We start from the raw sequence: 10,094 nt of genomic DNA, 5'->3' as shown, positions 1-10,094 counted from the left end.
GTGGGTCATGGGAAGGTGGAGAGAATAATGTCACTTAGTAATGATTTGTGAAAATGCAGGAATTAATATTTCAAGATCAGGGATCAAATGTAATCTTTAAATCTTGTAGAAGTAGGCAAAGTAAATTTGAATCATAAAAATAAAAAAAATGTACAGATTACCTTAGAAATAAAAATCATATCTAATAAATATTGAAGTGCACTAGAGTTGAGACCACTGAGACACCCAAAGTAGCAATTAAAACAAGATAAATATTTATTAAATGTGACTGATTTATAAGGCTATATTGGATTACATAGATGTAAGTCAATATGTGAATTATATCTCCTCTTGATACAGCCTTCATTAAGTCTGAAATCTCAGGTTTGAGAGAATATCATATGTTTCCTTCAGTTTTTTTTAAATTTTTTTTACTTCTTAAAAGATTTTATTTATTTATTCATGAGAGACACAGAGACAGAGAGAGAGAGGCAGAGACCTAGGCAGAGGGAGAAGCAGGCTCCATGCAGGGAGCCTGACATGGGACTCGATCCTGGGTATCCAGGATCACGTGCTTAGCTGAAGGCAGATGCTTAACCGCTGAGCCACCCAGGCATCTCTCCTTCAGATTTTAATGTTTTTAAAATATCAGTTTGATTCTTGGGAATGCTCTGAAAATCACCAACTGAAGTCTGTTATCAATGAGACTGTTCTATTCTAGAGAAGCTAACTTGTCAGAGGCAACATCAGACTCTATAAGGGTAGGAATTTTTGTCATTACCAACAACCTACAATACTTGCTTGCCATACGGTGAGGACTATATAAATGTTTATATTTATATCTATATCGATATGAATTACCTTAAAATTTCTTACTAAGATGAAGTGACTTGACTATAGAAAAATTTCCCCAAATTGGATCTAAGATTCACCAGGTAGATATTAAAAGGCATTCTCTGAAAAGAAAAAAAAAAGACTCTATGGGTGAATTATGTTTAGAAAACAGAAAGTTAAGCAAATTTAGTAGGATTTCTTTTTACTGAAGGAGTTTGCAGGACTTTTATATTTAAATATACAATGAAAATTACTAAGAGAAGAAAAACACAGGCAGCATTTCTCAAACCTTTCTTTTCCATATAATGCATCTGTAAAAGTTACAATATATAAATTAACCAATTTTATCCCTCTCCATTAACTTATAGTAATGGTCTCTGCTCATTATTCAGTATTACTCCTTTCAAAAATACTATTCCTATTCTTCCTCACCTCTTCTACAGTACCTGGATTATGTAGCAAAATAAAATTTTGTTATTGTTATTGTTCTGTTCTTACCAAGATTGGCAAATAAGTTGAGACTTGAAACACGCTTTGAAATAAATTTAATGTAAAACTTGGTAAAAAGCAATTGGCTAGCTGCCCGTGTTGTGTAAGCATGGTCTGGATGGCTAGCCCTGCTCCTCTGTTTTCTTATCCACATAGAAGTGAGTCTGCAACTCAGAAACAAGTGTTGAGGAAGACAATACACTTGGTCTCAATGAAGCAGCTATTCTTAAATTGCTAATGACATCTAGGAAATCTATGTGACACTAAACAAGTTTGTACAGACATTATTTATTTTTTTTACTTAGTTGATAATACTATTTTCTTAAATATCTGTCATCAATGCTCAGACTCAAGCCATTTCTGATCCAGTGTTCATTGTTCTTGTGTTCCTGGGAAATCTCTTCTTTGGTATTGTTGGAATTTCTGGGAAGTGCTGGAACCTAACAGCTTTCTCTTCTCATGCTTAGCTACTGAACATTTCTAGATTCGTCTTGCTCTTCTCTCATTTCTTGTTCCTTTCATTTTGTAATGAGCTATCCATCAGCTATATTCACCTGGTTACCTGAGTATTGGGATTCATTTGAGACTGTTGGTTCTGGAATCAGTCTGAATAAAAATTCTAACTCTACTATTTACTCTTAGACAACTAATCTCCCTGCCTCAATTACCTTATTTGTTAAGGAGGAATCATTATAGTTCTTAACTCAATATTATTGTCAGGATTAAACATGGAACAGCATAAAGGCAGTTTAGTAGTGAGTTTAGCACTAAAAGAGTTTTCAGCAAATGTTTATTATTAATAAAATCCCCTATAATAGTTCTCCTTCTCTCCAACTATGTGCTGACCTCCACCCCCCAGGGACCTATATTATTTTAATCTGTTTTCTAAGATCCAGAGTGATATTGCCTTACCTAAATTAGACTGAGGCAAGTGTTGTTTCTCCATTAACATTTAGCTATAGTGTTTACCATATATAAACAAACTGACAGTTCTGGTACCTACTGAAGATAGCACATATTCAGATGTGTGAAAAGGAGGATTGCTGGGAAAGGGAGAGCAGGGAGGGTGGCAGGTATTGAGAAACGCTGAATTTTCCATACTGGTAGTTTGCACTGATTAGTCACCACTTAATTATTCACCAATATATTTCATTTTGAAGTTTTTTGCTATGTCTATAGAACATGCCTAACCTTCAGTAGCATAATTGTTTTTTCTTTTTTTTTTTCCTTTTTTTTTTTACCCTGCCATATTAACAAGTGATAGCCAAACAATTAATCACAGATAGACTATGGTGCTCTGAACAAGCTGTCAAAGAAGCTAAAATAACTAGACCAGCTATAGCACAATCTGTTTATTTTCAGTTATCTACCCATGGCCTGAATCTCTCACTTCATCCAATTCTTTGTTAACACTTGTTTTCCTGGAATTTTGTTTTCTGGCTTTTGTTGAGTTAAGGGACAGCAAAAGAAACAGGAGTATTAGAAAAGTCAGCCACAGTTACTTGCTAGAATTATATGGCAGATGCTTTAGGAGACATGACAACTACTTGTGTCCAAGACCAGCATGCATGCAATGAACTACACTGCCCATCAGACTGCAAATAAAAAACTTATAGGTACATTAATGAAGTGTTTGGCTTAAATATTTGGTGTGTCAGCACATCATCTTTTCCTTTTTCTTTCCCCAGGAGAAAACAAAGGAAAGGCTGCTCATCTCCATAGAGATCATGCATGACAACTTTTATTCTGGAAGGTAAATTTATAAGGAAAACATGTGACACCAGATGTGTGTGGAGACTTGCAAAGTGAGCAGTATGTCAGCCAAAACTATAACAAGTAGCTAATGAATACCAGCCTTCAAATGAGTAAAGCCAAAGTGGAGAAAGTAGATGAGGAATGGGCTGAAAATGGAATGGTAGTCAAGTGAGCAAAGATAGAGTAATCCTAAACTAGTTTATAGAGAATCCAGAATAAAGATTTCTGTTTTCTGCAGCTGGACTAAATGTTCTTTTCTCTTCTTTAAATTCTTCTCATAGTGAGAAGTCTCATGATCATAGGAGACAGAGACATTGCCTGATCGATATTATCAGAGATGTTGTTTTACCCATCAGCCATTGCCCCCTCTAGGAGTGTCCATGAAGCAACTTTTCTTCAGAAAAGTATTCTGCCTGTTAATATGGCTTATTTTGTTCTTGTTACCCTCGGAATATAATTTTTATTTATATCTTATTTTGCTGTGGAAACACACTCTGTGACAAAGATCAGATTAAAAGTAGTTTATTTAGAAAAAGCAGGGAACGCTGGAAAAAAGTGGTGAGGTATTACCAAATATGGAAGGAAATGAAAAAGCCACCAGAGTGGGCTACTGAAGCTTAATCCCACAGAGAGACTGTGGGAAATCATTTAAAACAACAACAACCAGAAAACTTGTGCCTTAGAAGGGTCACTCCTAAGTGATATGGAGATAAAGATATTTGTTCACCACCTCTTGCTAGTGTTCAGTTGAGGCTGCCCCACGGTATTAAGTGGTTAGCACTTTCATCTGCTTCCTAAAGTTTTGGGGTAAAGAGTCCTAGGCACAGATGTGGGAATGGTCACCTGAATATTACCTGGAACACACTGAAAGGTTTAGGCAACATATGCAGCAGAACACGGACAGCATCTGCTATAGTGTTACTGGTTTGGGTATTTTTTTTTTTGTCATTCATAAGGTAAAAAAAATAAAAGGCTTATATTTAACAACTGTACAAGACAATTGTCTTGTAATAATCTCATAATAATCATAATAATCTCATGTATTTCCATCTGTCTTACTCCTTCAATTTATTCTTTGTACCCAGTCCCCTTACTCCAATTTTTATAGATTTATTTTCTACCTGTATCTATCTATGTAAGGTTTCCCCAATCATTTTTTAGAATGAGACTAGGTATAAATTGACAAAAATGCTCACTGATAATTCAACAATTATATGTTAAATATGTATAATATGTCAGGCACCATTGTTGGCACTGCAAATAGATTGGTTGGCAAAATATGTATGGTATCTACCTTTACTGAGATTACCATTTATTTGGAGTGCCCCTCAAAGAGACTAGAGGAGGTGACATAATTCAATAAAATTAAATCTAGGAAAGATCTACATAATCTTCAAAGAAAGACTACTTTCATTTCCTCCTTGGTAGTTCTAACCAGTTAGTACATAAAATTATGTACAGATTTTAAACAGGAAGAAGAAATCATATATCCACAGTCCATCCCTACTTACTGTGGGAAGTACTGGCTAATTGTGTCTTTAGTTATCACCTTTTAATTCAGGTTTTTAAATCATTCAAAAAATGTAAGAACCTACTTTGTGCCTGGCATTAAGTTACACTCTGAGGATACAAAGATGGACAGTACATGATCTCTACCCTCAAGATGCTTAGAAACCATCTGGGAGAATGACAAGCGAAGAGACAAGAATAACAAGAGTAGGGCCAGAGGTAGGATGTGTAGTAAAATGGTATATGACCTACGTTGTTATTTATATGGCATCAAGTGTTATTTCTGTCAGCCCAAAGTTTGGGGATGCAATATTTTAAACAGAAATATTTACTACCTTAACTGTGGTTGAGCTGGGCTAGCTATGACTGTGCTCAAAATGATACGGTCCTGTCAGTATAATAATTGATAACTCCCTTTCAAAATCTATCTGGCTAGTACAGATATAACAACTTGTCCCGCCCTGTTTGTACAAAAATGAATTCAAAACTACCACAAGCCCTGCAGCCTTACAACAAATCATTCTCCCTAACAAGTTTCTGACATGGCACTTAGATGTAGAAAGATTGGGTAAAGCTGTCTATTACACATTCAGCCAAAACCACATTATAATCTTCATTTAGAGAGTCTTACCTGGGGTCCAAGACTGATAGTGTCAGGAACTCAAACCATAGCACACATTTTGATTAGAAGAAACTGTGCTCCATCAATGTCATTTCTAGATATCAATGAAAGGATCATACCCTCCCCACAAAAATAGGGTTTTCTGTGTTTCAGAAAGTTAAATATATATTCTAAAACCATTTTATTTCAAAATAGACATGAGGTCAGTTTTTAGAACTATTTTCAGGAACTATTTGGCTAATTATTGGATATATACATTGGGCAGAACACTTACCCTGGGTTTGTCACATTTGTTTACTTCTGGGGTTCCTGGATAAAATTTAAGAGTTCCTATTATTTATATGGTCTGAAGTGGACATGGTCACCTCCCTTTAAGGTGTCAAAATAAGTAAATAAATACTAGTTTTCAAACAAAGGAGTTGGAGTAATAAGGAGAAATTGCTCAGAGTGATGTCAGCATCATGGCAGCATGAGTTGTTTCCTTTTTCTCTCCTTTTTGATTTGCAGCTAGTTGGACATCCCAAACCAACAATAACAAATTAAAAAGCCTTGCACAGCATACAAGGATGCCTTAGGTATCTACCCTTCTGTGCATCTGAAAGAGGATGGAATGGACTACACTGCAGAGATGGAAGAGCAAGGGACGGGCAGTGGAGCCGTGGCAGTAGAGTTGGTGACCACAGAGAAGACAGTGTGGTGGGCTCATCAGCAAGCCAGCATGACCTTTCTAAAGAGGTGGAAGATGAAGGTGGTGAGTGGAGACATGCCTAGCCGAGTATGCTGCAACTGGAGGGACCAGTTCAGTTCCTCCATCTGAGGAGAAACTGCAGAGCTTGAAAGGAAAGGTAAAGAAAAGTAGGCAAAGAGAAAGTGTTTCCCTGGGAAGTGCTGGGAACTGTCCATGGACCTCTGTGGTTCTCCTCCACTTACTTGGGGATTTCCCCACCAGGCTATAGGCGTAGCTAGAGCCCCAATGCTGAGTACACACTGGCCCCCACTCTGCCACATTTTTTTTAACAGAGTCCCATCCTGAGGGGGTAGGTCAGCTCAGTTAAGGGAAACCAAAAACTTGTGCTATAGCATCACCTTCTGGAAAACAAAAGGAAGGTTCCTACTACCAACCTGTTGAACTGTTAGAATCAAAGTAAACAAAGCATTGCTTCAACAAGAAAGGTCTTTGCTACTTCAAATGCAGAGGTACTGCTTATCAAACCCCATGAAAAAACATGGTAATATGGTACCACAACACGAAAATGACAATTTTCCAGCAACTGAACCCAAAGGTGTGGGAGAATGCAATCTGACTGATAAAGAGTTTAAAATAGCCATTATGAAGAAAACCAATGAGCTACAAGAAAACACAGGCAATACAATAAGCCTAGGAAAAAAAATTAATGAATGGAAGGAGTATTTTACCAAAGAAATTGAAATTCTAAAAAGGAACCAAACAAATTCTGAAGCTGAAGAACTCAATAAATTAGATAAAAATGCATTAGAATGCATTGGGAATAGAGCAGATCATATGGAAGAGAGAATTAAACAGCTCAGGGATAGAAACATCGAAATTCTTAAGGAGAAAGAAGAAAAAGAACTGAGATTTTTAAAAAGTGATAAAACCCTATGAAAACTGTCTGACTCTGTTAGAAAAGCCAACATAATAATGGATATCCCAAAAGGAGAAGGGGGGGAGGGCAGATTTGAAGAAATAAAAGTGGAGAACTTCCCAAACCTGGGGAAGGAACTGGATATACACGTCCACGAAGGTCATAGAACACCTCATTATCTCAATGCCAAATCACCTTCTCCAAGACACATTATCATAAAGCTATCAAAAGTCAACAATAAAGAATCTTAAAAACAGCCGGGGATGGGGGATACAATAACCTACAAAACTACACCACCCATTAGGCTAATCAGCAGATTTCTTAGCAGAAAATCTACAGGCCAAGAGAGAGTGGAATGACATATTCAAATATTGAAAGATAAAAATTGCTAGCCAAGAATACTCAATCCAGCAGTTATCTTTCAGATATGAGGGAGAAATAAAAGCTTTCCCAAACAAGATTTGAGGGAGTTCATCATCACTGCACCTGCCTCACAAGAAATGTTGAAAGGAGCTCTTCAAGATGAAATGAAAACATGAGAGTACATACAACTCTGATTAGGTGATAGAATATTGTAACTTGGGATGCCTGGGTGGCTCAGTAGTTGAGTGTCTGCCTTCAGGCCAGGGCATGATCCCAGAGTCCCGGGATGGAGTCCTGCATCAGCACCCCTGCATGGAACCTGCTTTTCCCTCTGTCTAAGTCTCTGCCTCTCTCTCTGTGTATGTCTCTCATGAATAAATAATATTTGAAAAAAAGAATATTGTAATTTTTAAAGAATACTATATTAAACTCTTAACTATGGTATAAAGGTTATATCTTCTAACCTTAGTAAAAATCACAGCATAAAAAGAAGTCATTTGTGACACCAAAAATATTAAAGGGGAAGAGTAAAAGAATGGAACCTTTCCAGGAAAATGAAGATAAGCTGATATCAGCAGAAAAAGGACTATTATATCTATGAGATGTTTGATGTAAACCTTCTGGTAACCACAAAGCAAAAATCTAGAATAGAGACACAAAACATAAAAAAACAAACAAACAAAAAAAAAAAAAAAAAAACAAACCCAGAAGACTGAGCAAATCACCATGGAAAGTCATCATGTTAGAAAGGTAGACAGAAACGGAAGGGCAAAGAAACAATGGGGAGACAAAACAACCAGAAGGCGAAAGATAAAATGGCAGTAGTACATCCTTACATACCAGTAATCACTCAAAATATGAATGATTTGAAATCACCAATCAAGAGACACAGAGTGAATGGATGGATTAAAAAAAATCAACTATATGCTGCTTACAAGACACACGTAGGCTTAAAGTGATTGGATGCAAGATGTTATTTAAAGCAAAAAGAAATAAAAAAGAGGTGTTTGTAGCCATACTTATATTATGCAAAACAGACTTCAAGCACAGGGTCCCAGCCTTAGGTAAATGCATCAGAAATATATAATACTTATAGATATATACACTCCCAACTGAGCGCTGAAATATATTAAGCAATTAATAATGGATCTTAAGGGAAAAATAACAATACAAAAATCGTAAGGGATTTCAGTACTCCACTATAAGCAATGAATGAATAGATCATTTAGACAAAATCAACACGGGAATGTAAGAACAAACCACACTTTAGAACAAATAAATTTAATTGACATATGCAGAACATTCCATTCAACATCAGCAAAATACACATTCTTCTCATGTATATAAAAACATCCTCCAGGATAGATCATATGCTGGGCCACAGAATTAATTGTAGCAAATTTAAAATTGAAATCATATCAGAGTGCCTGGGTGGCTCAGTCCGTTAGCAGTAGACTTTTGATTTTGGCTCAGGTCATGATCTCAGGATTGTGAGATCAAGCTCCTTACTGGGTGTGGAGCCTGCTTGGGATTCTCTCTCTCCCTCTCCTTTTGCCACTCCTCCGCCCCCACTTGCACTCTCTCTACCTCTCTTAAAAAATTTTTGAAATCATATCAACTATCATCTTTGATTACAATGATATGAAAGTAGAAATCAATCATAAGTGAGAAGTTCTAGGGATGTCTGGAAGGCTCAGCGATTGTCTGCCTTTGGCTCAGGGTATGATCCTGGAGTCCCAGGATCGAGTTCCGTATCATGCTCCCTGTGGGGAGCCTACTTCTCCCTCTGCCTATGTCGCTGCCGTTCTCTCTTTCTGCATCTTTCATGAATTAAAAAAAAAAAAGAAAAAAAAAGAAGTTCTACAAGTATGTTGAAACTAAACTACACACTTCTAAACAACCATTGAGTCGAAGAAAAAAAAATCAAAAGTAAATTTAAAAAAATATCTCCAAGCCATCCACCCCAAGATTGCTAGAACTCATACAGCAAATTTGGTGGCGTGGCAGAACAAAATCAATGCCCAGAAATCAATGGCAATTCCCTATACACTAACAAATGAGACTGAAGAAAGAAAATAAGGAGTCAATCCCATTTACAATTGCACCAAAAGCATAAGATACCTAGGTATAAACCTAACCAAAGAGGTAAAGGAATCTATACCCTAAAAACTATAGAACACTTCTGAAAGAAATTGAGGAAACACAAAGAGATGGAAAAATATTCCCATGCTCATGGATGGCAGAATTAATATTGTGAAAATGTCAATGCTACCCAGGGCAATTTACACGTCAATGCAATCCATCAAAATACCCATGGACTTTTTTCAGAGACTTAGAACAAATTATTTTAAATTTGTGTGGAATCAGAAAAGACCCCGAATAGCCATGGGAATTTTAAAAAAGAAAACCATAGCCTGGGGGCAGTCACAATGCCAGATTTCAGTTGTACTACAAAAGCTGTGGGTCATCAAGACAGAGTGTACTGGCACAAAAAACAGACACATAGACAATGGAAACAGATAGAGAATCCAAAATGGACCCTGATTTATGGTCAACTAATATTCGACCAAAGGATAGGAAGACGATCCACTGGAAGAAAGAACAGTCTCATCAATAAATGGTGCTGGGAAAATTGGACATCCACATGCTGAAGAATGAAACTGGACCACTCTCTTGCCACCAATACACAAAGATAAACTCAAATGTAATGAAAGATTTAAATGTGAGACAAGACTCCATCAACTCCTAGAGAAACACAGGCAACACCCTTTTTGAACTTGCCAAAGGTAACTTCCTTGCAAGATACATCCACGAAAACAAAAGAAACAAAAGCAAAAAGAACTATGGGACTTCATCAAGATAAGAAGCTTTGCACGCAAAGGATACAGTCAACAAAACTCACTCAAAGACAACCTACAAAATGTGAAAATATTTGCAAT

The sequence above is a fragment of the Nyctereutes procyonoides genome, unplaced genomic scaffold (assembly GCF_905146905.1).
Source record: "Nyctereutes procyonoides isolate TBG_1078 unplaced genomic scaffold, NYPRO_anot_genome, whole genome shotgun sequence".
NCBI classification, from domain to species: Eukaryota; Metazoa; Chordata; class Mammalia; order Carnivora; family Canidae; genus Nyctereutes; species Nyctereutes procyonoides.
The sequence above is the reverse complement of the archived record's forward strand: the minus strand, read 5'-3'. Positions refer to the sequence as shown.